The 10,906-nt window shown below is 34.7% G+C and overlaps 1 protein-coding gene across 1 annotated transcript in view; it reads left to right on the forward strand.

Moving 5' to 3' along the window:
- Positions 1-10,906, forward strand: part of LOC107694933 (partitioning defective 6 homolog alpha-like) — a 32,051-nt gene that overhangs the window by 4,195 nt on the left and 16,950 nt on the right. The window lies entirely within an intron of this gene.

The following is a 10,906-nucleotide window of genomic DNA, read 5'->3' on the forward strand; positions in this document are numbered from 1 at the left end:
TGGCGGCAGCAACAATACTACAGCGAGAATAAAAGTTACGCCTTCTTTCTTTGCGTGAACATTTGGGCGGCGTTATGCAAATCTTCCCACATCGTGACGTAGACATGTGGGGGCGTGTTAGAACGAGCTGTTTTAGGTAGGCGTGGTTGACTCTTAACTTTTATAAAGAATACCTCTTTGGATTTGAGACTTTAGTCTTTGCAACTTTACAGATCTTCTTTATGCACCAAGAGCTTGTAACACTTCAAAGAGAAAGGAAAAATTTAAATCACATCATATGACCTCTTTAAAAAACAAATACAATTTAAAATAACAGTTACAAAATTACAAAATGTAATTTTTACTGTGATGGCAAAGCTGAATTTTGAGCAGGCATTACTCCAGTCTTCAGTGTCACAATCCTTCAGAAATCATTCTAATATGTGGATTTTTTGCTCAAGAAACATTTCTTATTATTATAAATATTGAAAACAGTTGTGCTGCCCAATACATTTTTCTTTAATGATCAGAAAGATCAACAGAACAACGTTTATTTGAAATAGAGTCTTTTAAAACTTTATAAACGTTATCAGTGTCACTTTTGATTCATTTAATGCATCTTTGCTGATGCATCCAAAGGCGTTTGAGTGTTTGAACATTTTTTGCAATTTGGTTCTCAAGCAAAGCAGAAACCACACACTTCACCTTTAACATTCATCTTAACAACGTCAAACCAGGATATTTTTGATGAATTATATGTAGCATTTTAGAATTGCTAAATCATTTTATGTTAAAATGTATTTTTTGCACATGTGGAAAAGGGATATGGATGCAGCATAGCTGATGCATGTAGGTGTTTGTGTGTATGAGAGAGTTAGGCATTAAAATGATGTATCGTCTTTTGCTGTCATATGTCGTTATCCATATTTGACTCCAGAGGGAATAAAAAGTAATTCCAGTAGTGTAATGTTGTGCACAAGGATGAGGGCCATTATGGGCTATGATGGGTGGGCGTCAGCGTTAGATGGTGCCAGTCGGGGCCCATCTCTGTTTCATGGTTGTACTGGCACTGCGCCAGCCCCGAGGTGCTGAGTCTGATAGCGGTGCGGAGGAGTGATGAGCCCACACCCTCATCTCTCGCTCTCTCTCCCTCTTTGACGCTTTCTTGACGTCCTTCCTTGTCTGTATTCTCTTTCTGTCATCTTCACAACCCTCTCACTCTCCCTCCTGTTATTTCATCACTCTTAATGCCTTGTCACACTCAGTGAGTTTGATTAAATCTGAACCACAGCACTGAGGAAATGTTTCGCTAATGCTATTAGGAATGTTTTTCTCATTGTCAAATAGTTCCTTTATTTGATTGTTGTTTTTGTTTACGCCACCTGTTCAAATCCACTGTGAAAGGAACTGAGCACCATTGTTCAGCTTTTTAAAAGACTCAAAAAGGGAACTATTTTATTTATCCAAGGGATTAAATCAGAATATTTGCTGGTTAGCTATGTGAAAATTATATTATTCGAACATCAAGTTTCAACTAGCTCCTACAGTTATTGATGATAGGTAGGCCCAGATGGAATCTTTGCATTTTCTGAACAGATTTTAAGGGAAATCTATGGAATTATTAGGATGTAAACATAATGTGTTACATGGATCTTAAATAAATACTACACTGTTATTGGTAGCTGAAAGCATTAATCATATTACCCAAAATGTTTAATTACAAAACGCCTATGGGGTAAGAAGGGTTGTTGAATTTTATGAATGTCAGCCATTTCCAATCAGTGTTGTTATTTTTAAATAAAACTATTAAAAATTATTTTTGATAATTCAAGTAAAGTTGAAATAATAAATAAAATAAAATAATAAAATTAAATATTAGATGAAAAAGTTATACTTAAAAATGAGAAACTTATAATAATTAGAAATAAGTTTGTTGAATTAGTAAAAAATAAACTTAAATAAAAAATAATAAACATGACAAACACATAACAAAATGACTGAAACTGTAATTAAAATGAAAAGTCAAAATATAAAAATAAAAGCTAATTCATCATTTTAATAATATTAATAAATATTTTAATAGTATATATAAATAATATAATATGGCTCCAGAAATCTGTTAGTTCAGATTCTGTGTGTGCCTAGTCAAGTCAAGTCACCTTTATTTATATAGCGCTTTTAACAATACAGATTGTGTCAAAGCAACTGAATTCTGTGCCTAGTGATGGGTAATGTAGTTTTTGTGGAAGTTATGATGGAAATGATCTATAAAGTGCCACTGCTCATTTTGGAGCTGAGAATAAAGATGTTTTTGATGGCCTATCATGTGTGAAACTTACACCTAAATGTGAACATATATCCTATAGAGTGTTATATTTATTCATATATACATTTACAGTGTGTGTGTGTGTGTGTGTGTACTGGTGTTGGACTGTAATTAACAGGTAAATAGCAACATCAAATGTAGAGAATGTAGTATAAGGGAACTTCGGGAACCAATGTCATAGACATAAACGACACAAAGTGAGTTCTTTTGGGACAGACTAGTTGTTTCAGATGGGAGAGTGTCATAGTGTGTAGGCCTATGTGTGTGTGTGTGTGTGTATGAAGGGTCCCTTAAGACATTAGGGAGAGAGAAAATGTGGAAAGAAAGGATAAGATGCTTACATCCTGCAGTGGTTTCCGCCACTTTGGCTTCTGCAACCTCTTATAGATGTGATTTGTGAGGGAAAGAGACAGCAATAATAGTCCTGTATTATGTAATCATAATTAGCATAAAAGATGGACCTCATTATGTGTTCATAGTAATTCTGTAATGAGAAACTCGATACTTATTTAGTTTTAAACCGACGTTTCTTCATACACACCCTTACATAATAAATCAGAGTCTTAGTTGTTACTATTTATTGTTAATTGTTGATAATTACGCTAATACAGCTTGTTTACTGTATACTCGTGTGGGGATGTGTATGCATGATGAAATTTCCCTGAGTATGAGAACAAATAACTAAAGGTGACGTAACAGCCAACCAAATATTTGCAGCTTTTCATTGCAAGCACAGGGATTAGGCCTATTGTTTTAACTGATGTGTGAAACCACATGCATCAACAATGAAAACAGCTACCTACACCTATTAGTACAATTCAAAATAACTATTTCGTATTTTAATATATGTAAATGTAATTTATTCCTGTGATGGCAAAGCTGAATTTTCAGCAGCCATTAGGCTACTCCAGTCTTCAATGTCACATGATCCTTTAGAAATCACTCTTAATATGCTGATTTGGTGTTCAAGAAACATTTATTATTATTATTATCAATGTTCAAAACTGTTTTGCTGCTTAATATTTTTACTTAATGCCTTGACTGTCACTTGGAATCAGTTTTATACATCCTTGCTAAAGTTAAGGATTTATTTGTTTCAAAAACAAAGTCTTACAGATTCCAAACTTTTGAATGGTAGCATATATAGAAAATAGATACTCAGTGGTGTTACCAATATGGTCGCCGAGTTAAGTGACTAGCCTTAAAGGAACTTTGAACACACTGAAAAACCATGAACACTGGCACTGCCATTGAAGAGTAGATCTATCTGTCTGAGCCAGTCTTCACTCAGAGCCAGAAAGTCCATTATAATGCTACAAGGCCATGCAACTTTTGACTCCCTTCCCTGGAAACTGCTCAAAAATATCAGTTTGCACCATGTACCAAAGTGACCGACAATTCAGCACTGCATCCTGTGTGACTGAGTACAGGAAAGGCAGTTTGTCCTTGTAACGATGAGTTGAATTCTGATTTTTTTTTTAAATTTTGTGAATTAATTAGTCAGTCCAATTTGTGAACTAGATCAATGGGTTAATTGAAAAGAACCAGCACATAAAAATAATGTTTTGTCAAATATGCTTGACCTCAAAATTTTTGAATAAAATATCAAAACTCAATCCGTCTGCCAAATGAAAGATTTCTCTCATTTCAATCATTTCACTCACTAAAACTCACTAAAACCCACTTTCTTACATTCAACTGCAAGCTCGCATTCAGATCTGCCTCCATCCAATCAACAACCGGTAGATAAAACCAAGTCCCATCCCACATTTCTTTCTTTTTGTATGTCACAATATGAAAGAAAAATATCTGTCATTATAACATGACTATAAACATTGTAAGGGAACAATATCAGTACATAACAACTTCATTTAGATTTTTCCCTCACACAATCCTATCATATGACTTCAGAAAAGTTGCAATATAATGAACAAATCGTGGACTATATTTGTAATGCATTTCTGTGTTTTTTTGTCATGAGCTTGAAGGGATAGTTCACCAAAAAATGAAAATTCTGTCATTAATTACTCACCCTCATGTCGTTCCAAACCCGTAAGACCTTCATTCATCTTCTGAACACAAATTAAGATATTTTTTATGAAATCTGAGAACTTTCTGACCCTCCATAGACAGCAATGCAACTGAAATGTTCCCAGGCCCAGAAACGTATAACATTGTTAAAATAGTCCATGTGACATCATCAGTGGTTCAACGTTAATTTTACGAACCTACGAGAATACTTTTTGTGTGCAAAGAAAACAAATTAACGACTTTATTCTACAATTCTTCTCTTCCTTGTCACCATCCTCCACCATTATCGAGAGTATCACGATGCATGCGTGTCACATGGACTATTTTAACGATGTACTACCTTTCTGGGTCTGGGAACATTTCAGCTACATTGCTGTCTATGGAGGGTCAGAAAGCACCCAGATCTTTGTGTTCCGAAGATGAACGAAGGTCTTACGGGTTCGGAACGACATGAGGGTGAGTAATTAATGACAGAATTTTCATTTTTGGGTGAACTCTCCCTTTAACTCCCATAGTATGAACTCCCATTGTATGAAAAAGAGCTGCGTAAAGATTCTTAAATTCTCACTTTGTTTCTCCACAGAGAAAATAACAATATTGAGGACATGAGGGTGAGAAAATAATGACAGAATTTTCACTTTTAGGTTGAAATGATGTTATTTATACAAAAATAGCATGCTTAAGGAAGTACTGGCTTCTGACTCTCAGCTCACATCTTGTTTATGAAGAGAAGTGTTGTCCTCACAGTCCTTGCGTTTGTACGTGCTGACAAGTTCGGTGATGAAATTCTCATTGTTTGTGGCTAAGAGTATTAGTAAATGCCTATTTTTCTATTTAAAGAATAAGGCGGCTTTAGATTAGCCCCCCTTGTCCTTGTACCAGCTCTCTTCGCGGTACTCAAGAACCCTGCTGCAGATTTCTGGTAGCCGGTCTTTCAGTGTGGATCTGTTTAATCAAGCCCTGTTTGAAGTGGGAGGAAAGCCACGTTTCCAGAGAGGGCTTATCGCTGTGGCAGCCGGGCAGAGTTTTGGGGGGGGTGCTGTCAGTGGGCTATTACAGCTTCATCTGCTCTGTGGGAGAAATGTCATTTTTCTGCTGTAATAGCTTTTTTTTTCTGTTGTTGTTGACTGGTTATTTCGACACCGAGTGGAGGGACTGTGTTAAAAGTCTGGGGTTTGCATCGTGTGCTTGCTTCTAGCATTAATGTGGCTTGGACTCACAATTCCCATTCACTGCTGTTGTTCATTGTTTTGATCTTTATAAGCTCGTTTTCAATCCTTCACGTACACATTTTCCAGTCTTTAGTAATGTACTTATCTGTGGCTCTTACCCCTCCTCAGATCATGATAAAAGCATCTGGGTGACAAATGCTTACGTTCTTTCCCTCCGATTAGTGTTGATAGATAACACCAGTTCATTTTACAGCCTGGTGCTTCACATTTACTTCCCCTATAACTGTAACTGTGAGTTTATTCAAGAGACTGTGGGATACTGACATGATTTGATTGTGTAGTTCGTTTATTGAGGTATATTAGCTCTTTATTGTAGGTTAACGTTCATATATGACGTCTGATGGTTGACATGTTTGTGTCACCAAGGGGGAAAAAAAAAAGAACAGGAACGAACAACTGACAGGACACCTTTTAAGGAATGTGGTTTTAAATGCGTCAGTATGATGATGCCTGCGCATTTGAACAGAAAATGCCGCCTGTGCTGATGAACATTTAATATTATGGATATCTGCAAATATAAACAGCTGGGTTTATGATTTATATAATAAAGAATAGTTCACCTAAAAATGTAAATTCTCATTGTTTGAATGTCATAAATGAATGTCATAAACGACAACAAGCAAAAGGCAAATAGGTTTGATATAAATGGTTCTTCGGACTACATTTTAAATAGCTTACATTTTTATTGAGTAATTTTTGAAGCATCAGAAGACACGGAATGTAGTATGTCATATGGACTACTTTTTATTGTTTTTTTATTTATTTATTTATTTGTGTGTGTCATTTTGTCCATAAAACATGTCCAGTACTGAAATTCATAGTTTTACTGGCAAAGACCATAAATTTGACAGTATTTTACAGTAAAATGACAATTATTTTATTTATTTAGATATGGAAGATAAATTACAGGTAACCAATTAACAGGTTTTTACATTTAGTCATTTAGCAGACGCTTTTATCCAAAGCGACTTACAAATGATGACAATAGAAGCAATTAAACCAACAAAAGAGCAATAATATGCAAGTGCTATGCCAAGTCTCGGTTAGCCTAACACAGTACACGTAGCAAGGTTTTATATATATATATATACATATATATAACAAAACGAAAACAAGTAGATAGAATAGAGAAAGCTATAGTGTTAGAAGCCTTTTTTATTTCTTTTATTTATGTTTCACTATAGCATTTTTTCTGTAAAAATTACTAACAATATTTACAGTGTACTGACACTGAATGAAAAGGAAGGCAAGAGAAAGAAAGATATTGTAACATTGTTCATTGTTCACTTATCACATTGTCTTTGTTTTCTTTTGTAAGGACATTTAAAGGAAGTTCACCTAAATTAAAGTTCTGTCATTATTTTCTTACCCTCATGTTCCAAATGTGCGATTTGTGAGATAAGCTTTGTGAGGCAAAAATTTAAGTTATTCACTGATATGCACTACTATTCAAAATCTGGGGTCAGTACATTTTTTTTTCTTTTATTAATAAGCAAGGGTGCATTAATTCACAGTGAAGACATTTACATTGTTTAAAAACAATATAGATTTACTGTATATAGTCAGAGCACAGGATCATACATAAAAAAAATAAAACACCATCAGACAGAATATGTGATATGTGACTTAAGGACTTGTAGAAATGTCCTTTTACTGTTTTTCACCTGAAATTGTACTGTAATTCATATTTTTTTTACTTGTATTTACCTGTATTTTTCAGTAAAATTACAAATACAAACCATTTTTACAGTGTACAGACAAAACAAAAAGTCTTACAGGTTTGGAATAACAATGATAAAAATGATTACAAAATGAAATGATTACAGATAAATGTTTTTCATTTTTGGGTGAACTATCCCATGGTATTCATATCAATAGTCTGACAAATATCTAACATTACTTTATTTGAACTTCAGGCAAATTAACTATGATATGTGAGTTTTAATTGCATTTGGCTTTACATAATTGTCTCGTAAATGTTATAATAATCCCAGTAACACAATCATATATAAACACAGAAACCAAGAAAAAAACCCACACGTTTTTCAGATTTTCTGCTAACCATAAATGTAACTGGCTGTGAATAGATTGATTGACACAAGGATGTGATGTATCCCGTGAGCTGGTGGGATTATCAGAGGTCCCTAATCAGATCTCGACCCCATCCGCATTTCTCTGACTGGGGCTTTTAGTCTGAGACAGAGATTGATTGGGCTTTTAGTATGAGCTCATCCCACTGAGTGACCATACACTCATTCATCCCAGCAGATAATAGTGTTCCCTGAGCAGATGGGGTCCAGTTACACACAGCCATGCAACTTTTTGGGGGTGAATAGGGAGAAACATAACATTTTTTTATTGTGATGATACATGTTTTTTTTCTATTTTGAATTCAGAGTAGGATATATAATCTCACCTGCTATAAATCTGTCATGGTTTAAAATAAGCCATGCCATCACTCTTGATATAAAATTGTTCTAATACTTTGCCGAGGTTCATTGAGCAGCTTCAAGGAAGTGTTTATCTCAAGCCATGAGCGATGAAGCATGTGATTATGGGTAAACGGGTATGATGGGTGAATGAAATGAACAAAGACAGACACATTCCTCTATTGTTTGCATGGCTTGGATGACGAATACGAAAAAACATATACAAAAATTTTGGACTCAGTGTGCAAGGACCTTAAGGCATGATGCTAGCAACATCACGGTTGGGGGTTCGATTCCCAGGGAACATATAAACTGAAATGTACTTTTTAATCTGTTTTAGACAGTGGTGTAATGTAACAAAGTAATAATAATTCGTTACAGTACTTAAGTATATTTTGGGAGTATCTGTACTTTACTTGAGTTTTTATATTTCAGCCTGCAAAATGCTTCTGTATGTTTTTTATATTTATATAATTTAATATAGTTAACAATCTATATCACACAAAGAGTAACGTTTTTCTGCAGATATCAGTATGATAACAAATGTAATAATAATTTTATACAAGCTCAGTAAAGTTAGCAATAAGTGACTTACATTTTAGACATAATATTGCCTGTATTGCCTTTGCTCAATTTTGCCAACGAAAATAGTTCCAAACAAAGATCACAGCACTGTTTTGCATCTCTGAGACGTTTAAGATTTAAAAAATACTTTTTGTACTTAAGTCCAATAAATATCACATACTTTAAGACTTTTATTCAAGTAATATTCTAAACGGTGACTTCAACTTCTACCAAAGTCATTTTCTGGTAAGATATCTGTACTTTTACTTGAGTATGGCTTTCAGGTACTTTATACACCACTGGTTTTAGATAAAAGCATTTGCCAAAGGTACAGTTTATAGCCATACAGAAATGATTAGTTGGAATGTTTGGAATTTCAAGATGGCTTGTTTTTATATACTGTACCATGTTCTCTGGAATATAAGTAATTTTTTAATCAGCTGAAACATGCTGTGATTAATATTATAGTTATTGTTATTTTATTTTACTTTTTTGAGTAGTACATCTGGACTCTTTCAGTGTCTGTGAAGATGGCATACAGGCCCCTCAAAGATGTGGCAGACTTCACACAGCAAGAGAAATATCAATGAAAAGATGAAAAACAGAAGTGTAACAAAGCCACTGGGCTTTTCAACTCTTGTAGCTCTCTAGGTTTTCTCTCCACGCTGAGAACACATGGCTAATAAGAAGACAGGCACTTCAAGAGAGACAGACCCCAGAGCCTAGAGATGTTTTTTTATGTGGCTGTCATGCCTCGAGAGTGCACAGAGGACGATGTGTGTTTGTGTGCGCGACTATATTGAATTCAAGAGAAACCCTGTGTCTTATTAATAGTAATTGACACTGTCTATAGGCAGAAACCCCCTTGAAGCAAAATAACTTTCTCTCTCCCTCTTTTCTCAATCATCTTGGTTGAATAAGTCGTGTGTGTGTGGCGTTGTGTCCTCAGCTAATAAGTGAGGAAGATCATATGTGGCAGGCAGGTGTAAATCCCATTGGCTGTATTGCTGGTTTTAGCAGGAAGTGGAAGAATGGGAAGGATATTTCCCCACATGCCCATTCTGTGCACAATGATCTGAGGATTCAGCAGCTGTTCTGCACCCTAGGGCCCCTCTGTATGTGTGTGTGTGTGTGTGTGTGTGTGTTTTCATGCCTGCACTTGTCTATGCTATGCTATGTATAGTACACAGGGTTATCTGGATGGCATGTCGATGTAACATGCGCCTTCCATGCTGTTTTTGTTTTGACATCTTGGATGATATGGAAACGTCATCCCAACAGTTACCATCAAAAATAATCAATTTGCACTGTGCTGCTTTAAAAAGTGCATGAAGGACAGATGAAAGAAAGAAAAGGAAGGCAAATAAAGATCAAGTGGAAAGAAAGATATTGTAACATGTTTTGTATTTTTAACAGTTTCATTCTTATCACATTGTCTTTGTTTCCTGTTGTAAGGACATTTAAAGGAAGTTCACCCAAGTGAAAGTTCTGTCTTTATTTTCTCACCCTCATGTCGTTCCAAACCTGTATGTTGCTATTTTTTCCATGGAAAAACAAAAGGAGAAATTTTGAAGCTCTTTCTGTTCAAGGACAGTTCATAGTGACCACAGTTGTCAAGCTTTAAAAAGGTCAAAATAGCATCATGAAACTAGACCATATGATTTGTGTGCTATGTTACAAGTCTTCTGAAGATATAGGATAGCTTTATGTGAAGAAAAAAAGAGAGAAAATATAATGAATATTGACAGTCTCATTCGTGCATTGCACCATTGATGTCACTGATTTAAAAAAAGCACCATAAAAGTGGTCTGTGATGATCATTTTAATATAGTGATGATAATCATTCACTATATTAAAAGACTTTTGAAGGCATATGATTTTTTAAATACATTTATTCAACAAGGGTACAGTATATTGATAAAAAGTAGCGGTAAAGACTTTTAATATTGTTAAAAAACTATTTAAAATGGATGTTGTTTTTTAAACTTTTATCTATTCATCAAAAAATCCTCAAAGTACATCACGTGCAAATTCATCTCTGTCATCACAGGACTTTTTTACTGTATTTTTGATCAAATAAATGCAGCCTTTTTGAGCATAAGAGACTTCTTATTTTTTTTTAAATTTACGTTGTTGAACTGAATTTGTCTAATTTGTGAAATAATCATTCAGACGGTTTTCATTAAAAATATTGAATTGAAAAGAATGTCTGATTTGTGAATGAATCATTGCTTCTTCTCTCATGAACTCTCATAAACACCAAGCAGAACTGATAGATTTTGTGTTTGTATGTGAATAATGACTTAAAGGGGTGGTTCATTGCGATTTCACTTTTTTAACGTTAG

The sequence above is a fragment of the Sinocyclocheilus anshuiensis genome, unplaced genomic scaffold (genome assembly GCF_001515605.1).
Source record: "Sinocyclocheilus anshuiensis isolate Anshui unplaced genomic scaffold, SAMN03320099.WGS_v1.1 scaffold286, whole genome shotgun sequence".
Taxonomy (NCBI): domain Eukaryota; kingdom Metazoa; phylum Chordata; class Actinopteri; order Cypriniformes; family Cyprinidae; genus Sinocyclocheilus; species Sinocyclocheilus anshuiensis.